Below are 19,298 nucleotides of genomic sequence, written 5' to 3' on the forward strand. Positions count from 1 at the left end.
ACCTCACTGGTTTTGATTTGCATTTCCCTGATGATTAGTAGTGTTGGGTGTCTATTCATGTGCCATTGGTCATTTGTATGTCTTCTTTGGAAAAATGTCTAATCAGGTCCTCTAATCAGTTTTTAATCAGAATTTGTTGTTATTGAGCTGTAAGGGTTCTGTTATACTTTGGATATTAACCAATTGTTGGATATATTATTTGCAAATATCTTCTCCCACTTAGAAGTTTCCTTTTTCCTTTTGTTGATGGATTTTCTCACTTTGCAAAGTTTTTTAGTTTTATGTAGTCCTGTTCATTTATTTTAGTTTTTGTTGCCCCTGCCTTTGAAGTCAGACCTAAAAGATCATTGCCAAGACCCATGTCAAGGAGCTTACTGCCTGTTTTTTCCTCTAGGAGTTTTATGGTTTCAGGTATTATAGTCAAGTCTTTAATCCATTTTGAGTTCAATTTGGTGTATGGTGTAAGTCCAATTTCATTCTTTTGCCTGTGGCTGTCCACTTTTACCCACATCATTTTATTGAAGTGACTGTCCTTTCCCCATTGTATATTCTTGCCTCCTTTGTCATATATTAACTGACCATAAGCATAAATTTCTTTCTGCGTTCTCTATTCTGTTCCATTGGCCTATGTGATTTGTTTTTATGCCCAAACCATACTGTTTTGATTACTATTGCTTTGCAATATAGTTTTAAATCAGGGAGCATGATGCCTTTAGCTTTGTTCTTCTTTCTCAAGATTGCTTGAGACCTCAAGATTCGATCTTTTGTGGTTCCATAAAAATTCTGTTTTAGTTCTGTGAAAAATGTCACTGTAGTTTGGATAGGGATCACATTGAATCTATAGATTGCTTGGGTAGTATGGATGTTTTAACAATATTAAGTGAGTTCCTTTCCCCATGTTTTGTAGAGGACAGATTCAGACCTCTATTTCTTTTTATTCCTATTCAAGGCACATGAGGCAACTCATGGGTTACAGGCATTTGTCATCTTTCCAGCCTCTCCTTTTCCTCCCTGGTTGGTGGGAAGATTCCCCCCCCCCCCCTTTCATCTGCTTTTCTGTGTCAGCAGCTATGAGGCCTGTTCTTCCAGAGGAGGTGCGATCTAACACTGCCAATTTCATCAGTTTACTAAATGGTCATTCAGGAGAAGGCTTGGCAGGCTCCTTGGCCAGTAAGTCTTCACTGACACTGAGTGGATTTCAGAAACAAATCTCTGTTTGGTGGTGCCAAGTAACCATCTGTTTTAGGAGACTCCTCTGTTCTTTTCCTTTCTGCCTTAACAGGGGGGCCATTACTCTGGCTCTGGGCCCCTCCAGAGATGCAGTTCAGAGTGGAGTGGACTGGGGATGCCACTCCTTTCTGGAGCGATAACGAAAGCCTGGATCATGCCTTGTGGGGATTTTGCCTTGTTCCAGGAGTCCCTGGGGTACCCTGGAATCTCCAGAACTCAGAGCAGCCTCTCTTCTGCTCTAGCTCTTTCCTCGCTTTTCCAGCAGTCACCGCACTGACCAAGGATGGCCTAGGATCTTGGCCTTACATGAGCTCTCCTAAATGTGACACCAGGCTTTGAGAAGTGTCCAAATTGAAGCTAAAGCTCTGTCACTTGATCTGGTCTTGCTCCTTTGAGACACTAGAGTAGTATATTAAGAATTTCTGAAGGTTAAGGGATGATGTGACAATGGCTCTATTGTGTTGGTCAAATGTCTATTGATGTGGTGAAATGGGCAGCTCCTTATGTATTCCAACCATTTCAGTGATTAAATTGCCTTCATGATCCCTGCTTTTGTTCTCATGTGTGTGCCCCACTCCCAAAAACATATTTTGAGGCTTGGAGTGAAACCTGAGAAGCACAGTCATGTAATGTCTTCTCAACTTCAAAATAATGATGTCAAGTGATTACTTGGGATAGCTTCTCAGTGCCTGAAGAGCCATAAATTTGTCCATTTGTGGAATTGAGACCACCAGAGAATATGTCTGGTAGTTTGTAAATTCAACACTCCTATGATGATCAGTAATTCATTTATGACTTCTCCCCTTGCGCACACCACAGTAGAGAAACGATTACTCAATAGGAGAGATAGTTAATATTCTTTGCTCTCAAGTGTCAATGGCATAGCATTGTCTGTCGCCTCCTGTTCCAGAACTTCTTCATTTAGTTGAAAGGGAAACCTACCTACCTACTACTGAGTACACAGTGGGATAGCTCCCCATGCCTGGGCCCTTGTCCCTGAATCAGTTGGAGAGAAATATTTCTTCTGATGGAAAATCCTTTGAAATAAATGGTGAAGGGACCCAAAGAGTAAGATTTTCTTTTCATGCTTTTTTGGGAACTTTTTTTTGGTGTTTATTTCAAAGACTTAAGTGTACTTTGGGGGGCCCCTAATCATCATAAGCCCTGGGAATTTACTTCTCTGCAGCTGCTCCCCCTCCCCAAGCAGCCCTGCATGGAGCAAAATAATTGTCTGTTTCTGCAAGCGGCCTCCTGTGCAGATGGAGCCTGATTAGCATGTGCGCTTGCTGCAGTCCACTGCTCTAACCACATTTGGAAATCCAGCCACTGAGAGAAATGTGGGCTTGACATTCATTAACATTCTTTGGCTCCCTGGGAAATACACATAATAGGGTAAAATTGCCATTAAGGAGAGCAACACTTGAGGGAAATATCTACTCAATAAAGACAGAGATTCTTCTTATCAACAGCTGAGGAAAAATCCAGTTGCCAGAAAGGGTAAAAGAAACAGCCTCTTAATATGTGTGGAGATGACCAGAGTTCAGCAGGTCTGCAGCTCTAATGAGTCCCATCATCCTGCATTGGATCGCAACTGGCTTATTGGCATGCACGTGTTTCTCAGGCATATTTTGGTCTCAGCAGATCCCAGAAACTGTGTAATGATTTCTATCCCCAGGATTGTCTGTATTAACCTCAAGACGAGGCAAACATAGAAGGAGCAACTCTGAACACGGATGTGGAGCCCTTAGGTTAAAACTTTTTTTCCCCCCTAGGATGGGGAAATAATATTCTTGGGCTATTCTCCTTGCTTGGTAGTTGGGGTTCATAGTAGTCTATGATGAAGTAACCTATACTGTGGATAATTTCTACACTAGACCTAGATTCACTTATACATCCCTTGGGTGATTTGATTGGACTCTTTGGTCTCCATAGTCCTTTGAATTTGAATGATACTCTAATAACGCTAGAGGATTGTGTGTTGTATGTGCTGAAACTGATAAAAGGAGTAGTTATTAACATTTGGGAAGACTGTCCAAAGAGCAGCACTAAAGAGTGTTTAAACCAATCCAGTTTCCTGGATATTTTAAAGTTCTCTTTGAAGAGACTTGAGATTATATCTGAGTTAATTCCTTACTACTGACTTGGACTCAGGTGTGGGTCCATGACACAACGCCTTAAAACCCATTTTTATTTTATCCTCACTTGACCAATGAAATGCTCCATTTGATAGTTCTCACGGCTACTGTCCTTGATGATTGGCAGGAACGAACGAGACTCCTTGCTGAGTCTGTGTCTTGCATAAAATTATTGATGTATTGAATAAGTTATCTAAAGCAGCAGGTTTCTTAAATGTCTGGTTGAGCAGTTTTAAATTCCTTCCTGGGATATAACACCAATTTGTGCACATACTATTTTGATTCTTTTATCTCCAAATGGCCTTAATTTGATGTTAGGCATCTGCATTGCATTTCAATTTCACAGGAAGCAGCGCCCTTTGCTCCTTATTAATAACAACAATACCCTGTATTTGCATAGCAGTTTATAATTTGCAGTACTTTTCACACATGTTCTCATACTTAATCCTCACAATGTGCCTGTTCAATAGGTGCTATTACCCTCATTTTTCTTTAGATGAGGAAACTGAGGCTCAGGGAATAAATTTATTAAGTTTCACAGCAATTTATTAGCAAAAACAATTTGAACCTGAAGCTACAAGCCCTTTGTGTAATACAGAGCGCTTTTTGTTAGAGAAGGTTTTTTTTTTGTTATAAATATTAATTTGTTGATGCAAAATCTAAGATACTGCCTTAAATATCTGCAGCTAGATCTGGCTGCAGTTAGCTGAATTTAACATGTTTGCTGAACATGCAAACATACTGAAGTAGTAAAAAGCCTTTTTTTTTTTTTTTTTGTCACAAACAGATGATGATTAAGAAGTGTGTCTTTAATGGGGCTGTCGTGGTAGTACTCTTCAGAGGCAGGAGGAGCTTGGTACTCTTCAAAGCTTACACTTGTATCACCGTCCCTTGAGATGTAGTGATGTATGGGGTGCATTTCCTTTTCTTCAGGTGCAATGACATGACTTGATTCTGGAGTGAAAAACAGTCATCGTTGCAATATTGTAAGTGTTATTTTTATTGGATTTTACTTTTTAGGATCAACCTACAGACAAAATATTAAACATTAAATTATAGTTACAGAGCAAAATGCGACTGTTATAAACCCTGGCAATACAAAAGTAATGGTCGAGCCGATAGGCGTCAGGAGGTGGGGATGGATGGTGGGAAGATATGGAGGGCGAGAGGAGGGCTCGAATTTCTTCATGTAATATAGTGGAAGGTTAAGATATATAACTTAAAGTTGATGGAACAATATATACTATTTAAAGTTATACTATTTAAAGTTATAAAGTTAAGCTATACTATTTAAAGTTATAAAGTTAAGCAGTAGAAGAACTAAAAATAATATAACTAATAAAGCCTGATGGGGAAGGAAAGAGGAGAAAGTATAATTGAGCTGCTTTTCTCAGCTTTAATAGTATTGAGTCAAAAGTTAATGTCTATAATTAAGAAATCATGAAAGAGATGTTTAACATATTTATGATCACCAATGACTAAACTGGGACTCCAAAGGGTAGTAGAGCTCAGAGTGGGGAGTGGAGTGAAAACTTTCTTTTCTTCATAACATGCTATACAATTTGATTTTTAAATAACGGTATGTATAACACTTGAAAACATTTTAGTCAGTGGGTTTCTGCCATAGACTGGTTAGTGTAGTTGTGTAAAAGTCATAGTGACTGTCTATGCTGACAGACGGACACGGCAGGCCAGACTTTCAATAGACTAATGAGTTATGACTGCAGCTCTACACAGACTGCACAGGCTGAGTCAACAGACTCAGTAGAGCCCTGGACCATCAGATGCTAGCCTGAGCCATGTCATAGCAACATGACATACCAACAGCCTGGAATAGATGCCAGTAGATCACTTACTAGTTGTGATTTTTACCAGTAAGTGACTATATTACTTGGGCAAGTTTGAGATCTCAGTCTTTTCCTCTATAAAAAGCAGGGGTTCAACTCTAGACTCCCTCCTAACTTTGACTTTTTGCTTTTCTGTAATTCTGTTTTTATTTTTATTTGTAAGATGTGCAAAGTTATAAATCTTTTGAACCTGATATCACCTTTGCTAGAAGATCTAAAAGCCTATTTTAGAATAACGTGTTCTCTCTAGGAAAGACCTTTGTGTTATCAAACAGCTATCAGTCATGGTTATATCTTGAACAGTGTTAATCAGACTCAAGAATGTGTTAGTTTATTGCTAATGGAGTTCTTAATTATATTACTGAAATGATTCAAAAGAGTTTGGGCTTTTGGGAATAGGGTTCTAAGTATATTATCTTCCATCAATTTTTATAACTTGAGCTACTTATTTCTTATTTTAGGTGTTTTTTTAGAATATGTTGTCAAATTCCCTTAAAATAAGCAAGACCTTAACCTTGACGAAGAGTGTAGTTTCATTGCTGGATCGTGCCTAACAAAGCAGCTTTGCTCTATGTAGCCCATATTGGAATTGACCCAGTCACATATTCCTCAAAATTTGTTTTATTTGTCATATCTCACGATTTCAGTTATGAGACTTCCAGTAACAAATTTAATATGGAAGATGACAAAAAATAATTAAAGTTCTTTCATGTTATTATTTTGCTTCTAGGTAATCAAGTCTTAGATCAATTCTTTGAAAGTTTGAATTAAGGTGAGAGGAAAGCAAAGCTGAATGGGAAGGATCCTATGTATATCAGGAGATTTTTCCCTCTCGAATTTATTGCAGACTTTTGATGTTTTAATACATTTGTACAGTTGCTTACTGCAGTGACTTTGGAGATATAACTTAGGCAGTAGTGTCCTAAAGAATAAAAGACTGCATTGACCAATTTTCTGGCCATTACTCAGGCAACTGAAAACCGCTCTGCTCATCACTGGGTGATATTCACTCCATCCCAGCAATTCTGGTTGAATGGGTATTCCTATATAGGTCATTTAACCGTTCTCCTTCTCTTGATGTTTTGTCTTCATTGATTATTAGTTTCCCCAGGCAGCCAGACATCCATAGATCTTTAGGCTGAAACGTGAACTAGGGCTCCGGTATTGAGAATCCTATACCACCTGGGGTGGGGCTGAGGAAGACAGAGGTCAGGCCAGCAGGAGACTGGCTGAGGCTGGCTGAAAATGGTTTGGGGGGTGCTGAGAATGGATTAGGGTGATGGAGAGTGATGGCAACTAGTTCAAATAACCGTGTAAACAAGCCATTTACATACATTAATCCTCAGAGCAAGTAAGGTAGATATTAAGAGTGGTAAGTCTAGATCTGGAGAGGTTAAATAATTTGCCCAAGGTCACGCATAAGTATTGGAGCCAATTTTGAACTCAGTTCTGTCTGAATGCAAAAACCCTTACTCAATGCCACTTTATCATTCTGCCATTAGTGACTGCCACCGGGGTGTTGAGGATTCCTGAAACGCTCTTGTGTGCTGAGGGGGATGTTGCAAATATGAGCTAGTTGTTTTTTTGAAGATGCTACTTCTCACTCGTGCTTACCTGGCTGTTGCTCCAATTGCAGCAGCAAGCCTCAATTTGCAAGCAAGAAACGGTCTGTGTCCGAAGGCGTGGATAGGGATGGGAAGTGGGGTGTGCAGGGCCAATTCTATTTCCCTTCTACCCCATTACAAAGCTTATCTTAATAGCACAAGAAATACTTGCTTCTCTGAAGACTAAGTGAGTTAAGGATGCTTTGTAATTATTTTCTTTTTTTTTTTTTTTAATGAAATTAAAATATCCCATTAAAAGGAAATTCTTCACTTCAAACTGTTGAATGCTATGATACTTAATTTCAGCTTGTTAAATTTAGGGTCTTGAAACAAAATTCCACACATAAATGTTCTTTGGGCTTATGGCATTTCCATTTGATTGTGAATTGGATTAATGTTCATTTATCTTAAGCTCTTGCCTCTCATTCTTTTTTGTTTTGAGATACTTAAGCAAATGTTGACAGTTATGGTTGGCTTAATAAGCTGCCTCAGTTATGTAAATGATTTCTGTCAGTTATGTTATTGCTAGTTGAAGATAGCCTTAAATTTTCTGGCATATTTTTAGGACTTACTAGTAAAGCATTCCTGATACCATTTAACATTCTTTTGCTTCTTCAGGCATCAAGTTGACCTTTTTTCTAGCTCCCTCTAGCCCTACACTTCCTTTTTGAATCTAGTGTTTGCTTGACATGAAAAATGAACTTATACAATTATAGACCCAGTGGCCTTTTCTCCTTCCTCATTCTTCTTTGCTGCTTTGCTGCAGTTGACACTGCTGCTTCCCCGCTTTCTTGAAATGTCCTTCTCCTTTGGCTTCCATGTTTTTCTGGCTCTTTCTTTCCTGTCTCTGACTGCTTTCTCATCTTTATTCCCTCCACAATATTTACTGTGTACTTTCCGGTTGGAACTTTCCAGTTGTGACACTTGTACATGATAATTGTGCAGCACATGGGGTTTTTTCCAGATGAGGCCGCTCAAAGTCTGAAGGTTATTGGAGAGTGGGCTGAGGACATGAATTTCTTGGCATACCTGAAACCCAGCTGCGCACATCAATGTGTTTCTGCATACCAACTGGGAGCTTTGTTACATGCATTCTGGAGATCTGGGTTATCCACCTCCATTTCATAGTAGATAGAGGTTAAAAGAATCAAGTACATAGTGGGAAAACCTGGACTCCAAGTAATGAAGTATCAGAAATAGGAATGGGCAGAAGGTCCAGGAAGTTTAGAGAGAAGTCAAGGAGAGGGCATTCAACAGCTGTGAGAAACAGCAAGGATTCAAGCACCAGGAGTTTTAACATGGGCCCAGGAACATCTGTGACAGCTGTCAGATATCAGGAACAGAAATTAGTAACCCAAACTCTCAGTTGAGCTTGGCTGGAATCCAGAGAAATACCAAGACATGGCTGAGCACTAAAAATCAGAGCATAGTTGACTGCTCATTGAAAATCGCTCTCGGGTATCTGTGAGAGCCATTCTGAGCTAAGGAAGGGAACTAGGTGATAGACCATAGACTGAAGAGCTATAGACTGAATGCAGGTGACACTCATTGTATGTAAAACAAACTTGGGGGTCCTGGCTGCAGTTAGTCTGGGAAGCTTCTTTATTGTCACGTTACCTTTTGGGGGATATCTTTCATGTTTAACTCTAAGGTGATGGTTCCTTGCCCTGTCTTCTTATTTAAACCTAAACTCTGGATGAATAGAAACTGAATGTTTCTGCCTAGAGATCTTGTCACCTCAACCTCATGCATTTCATATCTGAACACTGGCTTCACTTCCTACTTCTCAGTTTCTTCATTAATCTCTTAGGCTCATCATCTTGTAGACATATTTGACTCATGTCCTCTTTGTTCCTCATTGACACGAAGTCATTTTCTGAAGGGTGTCTGATATTTATCCCTTCTTCTCTAATTCAGACCATTATCCCTAAAACCCAAATGCCTTTACCTTTGTTCCCTCTGTGGTCTTGCTACCTCCAGTCTCTTCTTTTATCTGAAGCATTTGGCATTCTATTTCCTGATTAGTCTTTTGGTCAAAAGTAGATTCGGGCATTTCCCATGTCCCTTCTCTTCAAGTAAAATATTTTGACCATTTTTGGAAACCTTGCTACCTTTACATAACTTGCCTAGCCATTGTGCTGTTTAGAAGAGCCTTCTCACTGAGTCATGGGTGTACTCACTCACTCCCTGGCTCACGAATGCATCAAACCAATAGAGTATTAGCTCCTAAAGGTGTATACATCTAATCCCCAGAACCTGTGAATATATATGTTACATGGCAAGGGGGAATTAAGATTGTAGTTGGAACTTAAATTGCTAATCAGCTGACTTTGAGATGGGGAGATTATCCTGGATTACCCAGGCAGGCCTAAAATAATCACCAGTGTCCTAAAAGTGGATGGGGGGAGGCTGAAGAGAGAAAGAGATGACAGAAACAGGGTTGGAGTGATTCAATATGAGAGGGGCTTCACCTACCATTGCTGGCTTTGAAAAAAAGATGGGAGCCACCAGCCAATGGATACAGGCAGCCTCTAGAAGCTGGAAAAGGCGGGGACCAGATCCAACTCAGGGCCTACAGAAGAGAATGTAGCCAGATCAGCACCTTAATTTTAGCCTGTGTCAGACTTCTGGTCTACTGGATTATAAAATCATAAATTTCTGTTGTTTTCAGCCACTGGGTTTATGGTAATTTATAACAGCAGCAATAGGAAATCAATACAGCACTCCCCTCCCCAAAATAGTTACTGAGTTACTGAATGCTCTTTAGGCACCAGGCGCTCCACTACCTGCTCATGAGGAACTCCTAGTTGAGAAGTTCACAGTGGGAGGTAAGGACAGAGAGATTCCTACTGATCTCATTTCATTTCTTCATTCATTTATTTCATTTATTCATTCACTCATTTGCTCACTAAACAAATATACAGTAAGTGCCTATTATGTATCAGGCATTGTTCTAGGCACTGTGGATGGGACCATTCAGGAACTTACAAAGACCCAGTCATTGGAAGACATGCCGTAAACATAAAAAAATATATAAAAATGTCAGTGGGAAATAAGTGTTATGAGGACAAGTAAAGCAGGTTACAGGAATTAAGACTGAAGAGGGGAGCTACTTTTGGATAGGCTAGTCAGAGAAGGCCTCCCCAAAGAAGTGGTATTTTTAAAAATATAGGAGAATAGCTCTGACCATGAATTAAATCAAATTTATAGTATGCATTATAAATTTTATGTGAAAATTAAATATATCTGATATAAGTATGTGCTTTATGAGTTTCTGTGCTTTATGAATTTTTACTGTTTGTGAGCTTCATCATTTTAGATGTGCTGACATTCTAGGTCTTGGGTATGTGGAGATGGGTGATCCTAGTTTTTTTCTATCTCCTGCTTTAACCAGAGATGTTTCTGGACTTTGGTTTAGAGTGTTGTAACTTAGTCCTGTTACTTCTGACCAAAAATGTTCCTTGTGTGGTTTTTTTCTTCAATGCCTTTGGCAGTGTCTTTAATGGATTGTGAGAAAGCCTTAATTTTCAACCCTATTCTTCATGCAGTCACCAGGTTATATGGAAAGCTAAAATTATTCTACAGATTTAATTCAGTTTCTGTTTTAACATCATGTTGGAAGAGAGGAAGAACATGATTTTCTGTACACAGTCATGACTAATAATGATATTAATCTACTGTGAATTCCTTAAAGTTGGTCTTCAGGCCAAAACTTTTATGTTATGATAAAGTATATTATATAATAGAGGATCTTGAGTACAGATGCCTTTTATTAAAATTGGTTTTTATAGTTAAAAGACCTTTTAGAGAGGGAGAAGGGTTGTCTTCAGAATTATCTATGCTGTATTGACTTTATTGTACCCTGAGGTACTCTCAAAATGCAAATGTGGGTGTTCATTAAGCAGAAATGGTTTCAAAACTATTATACTCTGGTATGTTAATGCAGGTGGAAATTTGAAAGCTTCCTGAATTTATTAATGTTTTCTCTTACTTTTTGGGGGGTGAGAGGTATTGGCTGGAGAATACGTATGGGTCAAACTAAATGCTAGAAAATCTCTCAAGGAAATTTGTTTATATTAAGAGTAGGGATTTGCTTTGGCTACCTGGGTATGCTGGTATAGAAGTCACACTCCACTTCTCCCATGATCCCCCACATATCCAGGGTTCAGGCATGTATTTTACAATTAACTGCATTTTTCAATAGCTGGTAAGATATTGTATATTAGATTAAACAATCAATGAATGTGTAATTCAGTATCTCTTCCCAATGCACAGAGCATATATTTATAGGACTAGAGGAATTTCAGCTCTGATTCTTCTTGCTTTTCATATTCATTCTTATTGCTTCAGGTGGATACAATGATGTTTTTGCTAGATTTAAGAAAGTCATTTAGTTATTGGTCTGATATTTACTTTTAACTTGCCCCAGCATGCATATAATTACATAGATACAGTCCTTGATACTCGCTAGTTGACAACTAGAGCAATGTTGGAGTGAGTAGAAAATACTGGGGGCATTAACACAATAAAGGATAAAAATCATATGATCATCTTAACAGATGAAGAAAATGCATTTGACAGGATTCAATACCAATTGATGATAAAAATTCTCATCAAAGTGGGTATAGATGGAACACACCTCAATATAGTAAAGTCCATATTTGATAAGCCTACAGATAACATTATACTTAATGGCAAAAAGCTGAAAGTTTTTCCTTTAAGATCGGGAATAAGATAAGGATGCCCACTCTTGCCACTTGTATTCAACAAAATATTGGAAGCCCTCACTAGAGCAATTAGGCAGGAAAAAGAAATAAAAAGCATACAAATTGTAAAGGAAGAATGAATACTCTCATTACCTATGGATGACATGATTTTATACACAGAAAACTATAAAGATTGTACCAAAAAGTATTAGAACTAATAAACTAATAAGTTTAGTAAGGTTAAATATCAATATATAAAAATCTGTTGAATTTTTATATGCTAACATCAAGCTATAAGAAAGAGAAATTAAGAAAACAACAGTACTTACGATTGCATCAAAAAGGAATAAAATACCTATAAATAAACAACCAAGAAAATGAAAGACCTGTACACAGAAAACTGTAAGACTATTGATGAAAAGAATTGAAGAAGACACAAATACATGGGAAGATACTCTGTGCTCATGGATTGGAAGAACTAATAGTTTAAAATGGCCATACTACCCAAATAATTTACAGATTCAATGTGATCCTTATCAAAATTGAAATGGCATTTTTTCACAGAAATAAAACAAAGAATCCTAACAAAAGATCCTGATTAGCAAAAGTCATCTTGAGAAAGTAGAGCAAAGCTGGAGGCGTAACAGTCTCTGAGTTCCAACTATATTGCAAAGCTATGGTAATCAAAATGGTATGGTATTGGCATAAAAACAGACACATAGGCCAATGGGACAGAATAGACACCCAGAAATAAATCTATGCTTATGGTGAATCAATACAGGACAAAGGAGGCAAGAATATACAATGAGGAAAGGACAGTCTGTTTAATAAATGGTGTAGGGAAAACTGTACAGCCACACACCAAAGAATGAAGCTAGACTACTGTCTTATACCTTACATAAAGTTTAATTCAAAATGGATTAAAGACTTAAATGTAATACCTGAAATCATAAAACTCCTGAAAGAAAACACAGGCAGTAAGCTTCATTGGTACGTTTTGTTCTGTTTTGTTTTAGTTTGAATCTGACTCCACAGTCAAGGGCAACAAAAGGTAAAATAAACAAATGGGACTACATCAAACCTTAAAAGCTTTGCAAAGTGAGGAAATCCATCAAAGGAAGGAAAAGGCGAACTACTAAATGGGAGAAAATATATGCAAACCACACACATATATGCAAATCACGTATATATATATATGCAAATCACACATTGGATATTAACTTATCATAAGTATATAAAGAACTTATATAACTTAGTAACAAGAAAAAATTTAATTAAAAAATGGGTAGAGGACCTGAATAGACATTTTTCCAAAGAAGACATACAGATGGCCAATGAGAACATGAAAAGATACTGACAACACTAATCATCAGGGAAATGCATATCAAAACCACAATGAGATATCACTTCATGCCTGGTAGAATGGTTATTATCAAAAAAAAAAAAAAAAAAAAAAAGACAACGTGTTGGTGAGAATGTGGAGAAAAGGGAATCCTCATGCACTATTGGTGGGAATGTAAATAGTTGTAGCAACTATATTAAAAAAGTATGGAGTTTCCTGAAAAAATTAAAAAAATAGAATATGATCTACAATTCCATTTCTGCATATTTACCAGAAGAAAATGAAAACAGTAATTGAAAAGATAAATGCACCTTTATGTTCATTGCAGCATTATTTGTAATAGCTGAGATATGAAAACAACCTAAGTGTCCATTCGTGGATAAAGAAGATGTGGTATACACACACACACACACACACACACGGACTACTGCTCAGCCATAAAAAGGAATGAAATCTTCCCATTAGTGACAACATAGATAGACCTTGAGGATATTCTGCTAAGTGAAATGAACCAGACAGAGAAAGACATGTAATATATGATTCCACTTATATGTGGAATCTAAAAACAAAACAAATGAATAAGCAAAACAAGAGAACTCATAGATACAGAAAACAGATTGTTGGTTGCCAGAGGGGAGGGGCTTTGGAAGGTGGGTAAAATGAGTGAAGAGGATCAAGAGGTACAAACTTCCAGTTATAAAATAAATAAGTCCTTGGAGTGTAACATACATCATGGTGACTATAGTCAATAATATTGTATTGCAAATTTGAATAAGGATAAGAAAGTAAATATTAAAAGTTCCCATCACAAGAAAAAAATGATTTTGTAACTTTGTATGGTGACAGATGGTAACTAGGTTGACTGTAGTGATCATTTTCCAATGGATGAAAATGCTGAATCATTATGTTGTACACCTGAAACGAATACAATGCTTCATACCAATTATACTTTGGTAAAAAAGAAAAGATAACATTAGGGGCATACATTAATGGATTGCATACCTAATACTCAGGTTTATACCTTAATGAAAACAAAATACTTAACCACTTAGGGGGATATGAATGGGTCATCAGGAAATGCATAGGTCATTGATGTCGTGGGACACATGTTTCAATATTCATCATCATCATTATTGCTATAATGGTCATCTAATATTTGGAATGCAGAAGCAGATCTGGCTGTTTCTTTGATACTGGGTAAAAAATGTTTTCACCTGCCTGCTTAACAATTCCATGTTAAGCAATCTCTCTCTCTTTTTTTTTTTAACATGCTCTATATAAAGCAGTGTTCACTCATGCTTGTAGAGCAAGGACTGTATAAAATTACATATGGAAAACATTTCTAGCTATAGGAATTATAGAACTTGTTAGTCAATGATTGTCAGAGAATAATATGTAGAATGGTATATTTGGAAAGCGTGACTTATATAACTTCTGGAAAATGGATTCATTTGGAGGCATACACTCCCATTCTCTACTTTCTCCTTCATTTGCATCTCTGTTGCATCTGTTTATTCAATCACTGCTTTATAATAAAAACATGTGGTGTGAAATATATTTTTTTATGTAAGGAACTAAGAATAAAGGGAAAGGAAGACTAAGAAAACTAAGATGAAATTGGAAATGAGGGAGGGATACAGAATAAATGCCGAGGATCCTTTCTTTGCTAGAGTAGCTGACTTTGATCATCATAACAACCAAATCAAAGAGAGAATGTCTTCGTAGTTATTCTTAAACTATATATAATATTTCTCTTTTCAGTCTTCCCCTAAAAAGCAGGTGACTCACAGCATCCAACTAAAATTTCTTAGTCTACTTTCTGATCAGCAAATTCACAGGACATAGGCTATACAACTAACCATAGCATAATGGGATCTTCATGATCGTGCCCTAGTCTGTCTTTTGGGCTTCCCCCCCCACATTCTGTTCATATTCCAGTTGAATGGAATTGCTTGTCTTTCATTGAGTGCACTTTATTGCTCTGCCTTCTCACACAGTCTCTTCTGTCAAGGGTGTTCTCTGACCCCATCCTCCAAGGCTGAGCCTAAATGCCACTTGCTCCATGAAACATCCCAGAATTCCCACAGCCAGCATCAACTTTTCCCAATTTCTCACTCCTACCACAGCCTTGTTTCTCTCTTGTTTAGGGTATTTATCCTATTACACTTTCTATTGGTAATGCATGTACAGATTTTATCATCCCTGTTTGAGTAATTCACCATCTAATTCAATATTTTACATATAATTGGTGTTCAGTACATGCTTTGTTGAATGAATGAATGAATGATAAACGACTGAATGAATTTTAATAGGTAAGAGTTGAGATTTTCCATAAACTGAAGTGGTTTGGCTTTCTCCCCAACTTGGAGTGAGCCATTCTTTTAGAGTTGCATTTGATTTTAAAAACAGAATTAGGGGACTATAAAAATAGCCTGCAATGAGTTATTTGAGCAGTCTCACTGTTTTTTAAGAGTGGTAATGTTCCTTTTATGATGCTTTTCATTTACAGCATGGCCTTACAGCCAGCTCTTTTTTGAAACACAATCCCATTATTACAGCTGCCTTTTGCCTCAAACAACTTCCCACAACATTAGAGGTATAATATTGCAAGAATAGCTACTGACAGAGAGGTTTCTGGTTTGCAGTCAGGGGGATACAGGATGTCAAATTGCTCATCATTTCTGGATCTGAAGGGAAGTAGTTTGAAGATTTTATTTTACCTATGTGGTTCCAGCCAACCATGTCATGGAAAACATATTTCCCTATATAGAACAAGGAAATGGCTTGAATAATTCTCACCGTTTGCTGAAATCCAAACATGAAATAGGCTTGATTTTGTTTTATTTTATTTCTCGGGATGATCCAAACAGAAAGAATGCATATAAGAAGAAATAAAAGGCTCAAATTCCTTTTGAGAGTTTGTTGTTGAACTTAAAAAAAAAAAAAAAAAAAAAAAAAAGAAAGAAAAAGAGTTTTAAGTGTGAGCCTTGAAGATTTTTTTCTGCATCTGGGGGTTTAAGCTGTGTGGGGTACAGGGGTAGATTTAGGCATGCTGGAGGGGCTAGAGAGAACAGTGGATACAAGTAGCAAGTGCAGAAAAGACTGGATGCCAAACTGAAAAAAAAAAGGCAATACCTGTGTTTAGAGTCCTCTCCCTCCATCTGTGGGCACCTCTGCCCTCTGGGCCTCTTGGCACCATCCCCTCCATTTAAAAGGACTTATTTTCCATCTAGTTCCTTTGAGGTCAGATTCCTTTTGTCTTCCAAGATAAGACTATCTTTTATCTGATAAACCAAATTACAATAATTGGATATTGTGAGAAAGTTAAATGAAAACCCAAGAACTCATCTTTGCCTCCTGGGCAAATAAAGAGTGTGTTTGCGTGTGTGTTTATGTTGCTGTTAAGGACTGGATGGAAAAAGCAGGGGCTTTAGATTTAGTCATCCATTAGTTTATGCTTTTATTCTGTCCTGCACCTTCTGTGTGGAGCTGGTTATGTTAATTATCTTCTCAGACCGCCTGTTGCCCCTTGCCCCATCTGTCAGACTGGAAAATTATTGTAAGGATTAAATGAGCTAGCAGGAAAGGGCTGAGTACGGTTCTTGCCCTATGGTAGGGTCTCACTGAGCACTGCTTTTCATGGTTAATTTTATGTGTGAACTTGACTGGGCCAAGGGATGCCCAGGTAGCTGATAAAACATTATTTCTGGGTAAATCTGTGAAGGTGTTTCCGGAAGAGATTGACATTTGAATCAAGAGACAAGAGTAAAGAAGATTCACCCTCCTCAGTGTGGGTGGGCATCATCTAATCTACAGAGGGCCCAAAGGAACAAAAGAGAACAAAAAGGCAAAGAAAGAGCGAATTTGTTCTTTGCTTCAGCTGGAGCTCCTGTCTTCTGCTTCTTGAGCCTTCAGACTGGGGCTTATATCATCGGCCCTCCAATTTGTGGGCCTTTGGACTAGTACTGGCTTTCCTGATTTTCCATCTTTCAGACAGCAGATAATGGGACTTCCTGGCCTCTGTAATCACATGAACCAATTTCTATATTAAGTCTTTATATATATATACACCTATCTATATATGTATATATAGTTCTATATCCTGTTGGTTCTGTTTCAGTGGAAGCTAACATGCTGCTTCTCTCCACTTCTCTCTGTCCTTCTTAACAGAGGCCTGGTGTATCTTGCCCACTTTCTCTTGTTACATGTACCCATGTTAGAAATGGCACCTCCTTGCTTAGCTATCAGTAGGAGTATTTTTGCCTCTTAGATCACACTGTACAAATAGCTAACTACTCTTCTCTCACACGTAGGTCTTTTAAGACATGATCTCTGCACTTTGAAGGTAAAAAACACCAGATATCTGGACTTATTGTTGGAAAATCATTTCTATGATAATGAAACTATTATTATATCTTTTTTTGTATGTACAAAAGATCAATGTAAATGTACAATTCTTTATAATTAACTTTCAACCTATAGCATATTTCCTTATTATAATAATATTGTAGATATCCAAGAAGAAAACAGAAAGGTATGAAAAACAAATGAATAAATGGATGAAAGAGCCTATCCCTCATTCTTTAAAGACACAGCAGTTCAGCTATGGTAGTGATTGAGACAGCACTTAGGTTCAGTCACATAGTATTTATTCTGTAAATAAAGAGGCAAAAAATAATAAACTCCAGGTCATGTGACATGGGGCAAGTCACTTCATCTCTGTGGATCTGTATTTCTTCCTCCTTATCTGGATCTTTGAGGTTTCTGAGTTCAGATAGTGAAACTTTGGTTTAATGGGAAGAATTGCCCTAATAAAATATATATGAGCTACTATACAGCACTCAGGTTAATTTCCTAACTTTAATTACAACCCAGCTTGATAGGCCCTTACCCGTGTGGGCACCTTGCATTACCCCGTGGTGTGTCTGCCTGTACTGCTGTCCACACTGCAGCAGTGACCTGTGAGGCCCATTCCTGGTCCAGGCCCACCTAGCCTTCCAAAGCAGTGTGAATCTAATTGTAACTCCTTCCCTTTCAGGCTAGACCCAGGGCGTGCCTGATGGCTTGACAAGCTGCAGGAACTGAGAGGCTGGATCTTGGAAATAGCAAGGAAGTATTTCCCCTGAGTGGGGGAAGATCCCTTCCATGCTTCATCAGCAGGTCACCCTCCCAAGGGTGATCCGAGGACTCTTGGCCCTTTCTCCTGTTAATATGGCAAGAAACAAAACAGAAAAAATTCCTCAGAGGATCATTCGTATAGTTAAGGCTTTTGCTCAGCTACATCAATGTAAGGTATTCATTCATACCTTATAGCTCTCAATTCTAATTAGCCTTTTCATCTGATTTTTAAGATATGTGCAGTTTAGAAGTTTGGGTATACATCTTTCTAATAGACTAGGTGAGTGGAAGGACACATTCTTCCCCTCCTCCAAAACATATATTAAAGTATACTAAAATAATTTTGATTTTATAATTAGTCTTGGAACAAATAGTGGGGTATTTACAGATGATAGACGCAGAGAGGAAATGTAAAGTTAGAGCAGTGGGCAATAGTTGTAGGTCAAACAGTTCACACCATATTGGATCTCTGTAAAGACTGGAGCTAGTGTGTTGAAGGGAATCTGAAACCCAATACCACAAAGGGATGATATTCTGCTCACATCAGTATGGATATGCTGGTGTTCCATTTGGTTGTGGCATCCACTGTGAGGTGTTGGAGCTCTTGTACTGGTTTTCAGAGGAAGTACTGGAGAAAATGAGAGAGAGGAAATTGTTGAAGACATAATGGTTGAAGAACTTCTCAGCTTGAATGAAGGCATGTATCCTTACTAAAGTTAATGGAGCTTATCAAGTCCTGAAGAAGACACCTAGAAGCAACTATTCATTTAGATAGATCATAAATAAGCAGTAAATCATTAAAACAAAACAAAAGAGAAAAGTGGCCAAAGGTAGATTGTTTAGAAAGGAGTGATCATTAGAATTGTGGACAACTTCTCATCTACAACCATAAGTTCCAGAAATTAAGTTATATACCAAAAGAGAAGAGTTACAGAGGTGAGGAAGGGAAGAGTGAGATTCAATAGGCAATGATGAACAAAGAAACGGGAAACACATTATAAAAGAAATATGAGAAACAAAAGCATAGCAGGATGATTTATAAACAAGGTAAACCTGAAATACCAGAAAACAATAACATGGAAGATGAACCCAGGAGATGAGAAATAAAACTTCTAAGGTCCTTGAGATGTTCAGGAGGAGAATGTAAATATTAATTTACTACAGACTTTTCTAATTTGAGTAAGCAGAGTAAAAATTTGAATCCCACCATGAAAATAGTAGTAGAGACCAAGTTGAATAAAGAAAACTTCATCAAAAGGGTAAAAGGGGATATGTAAGTAGGTTCTACCTTTTGCTCTTATAATCAAAACTGCAAT

Source organism: Leopardus geoffroyi, chromosome B2, assembly GCF_018350155.1.
Source record: "Leopardus geoffroyi isolate Oge1 chromosome B2, O.geoffroyi_Oge1_pat1.0, whole genome shotgun sequence".
Lineage (NCBI taxonomy): Eukaryota > Metazoa > Chordata > Mammalia > Carnivora > Felidae > Leopardus > Leopardus geoffroyi.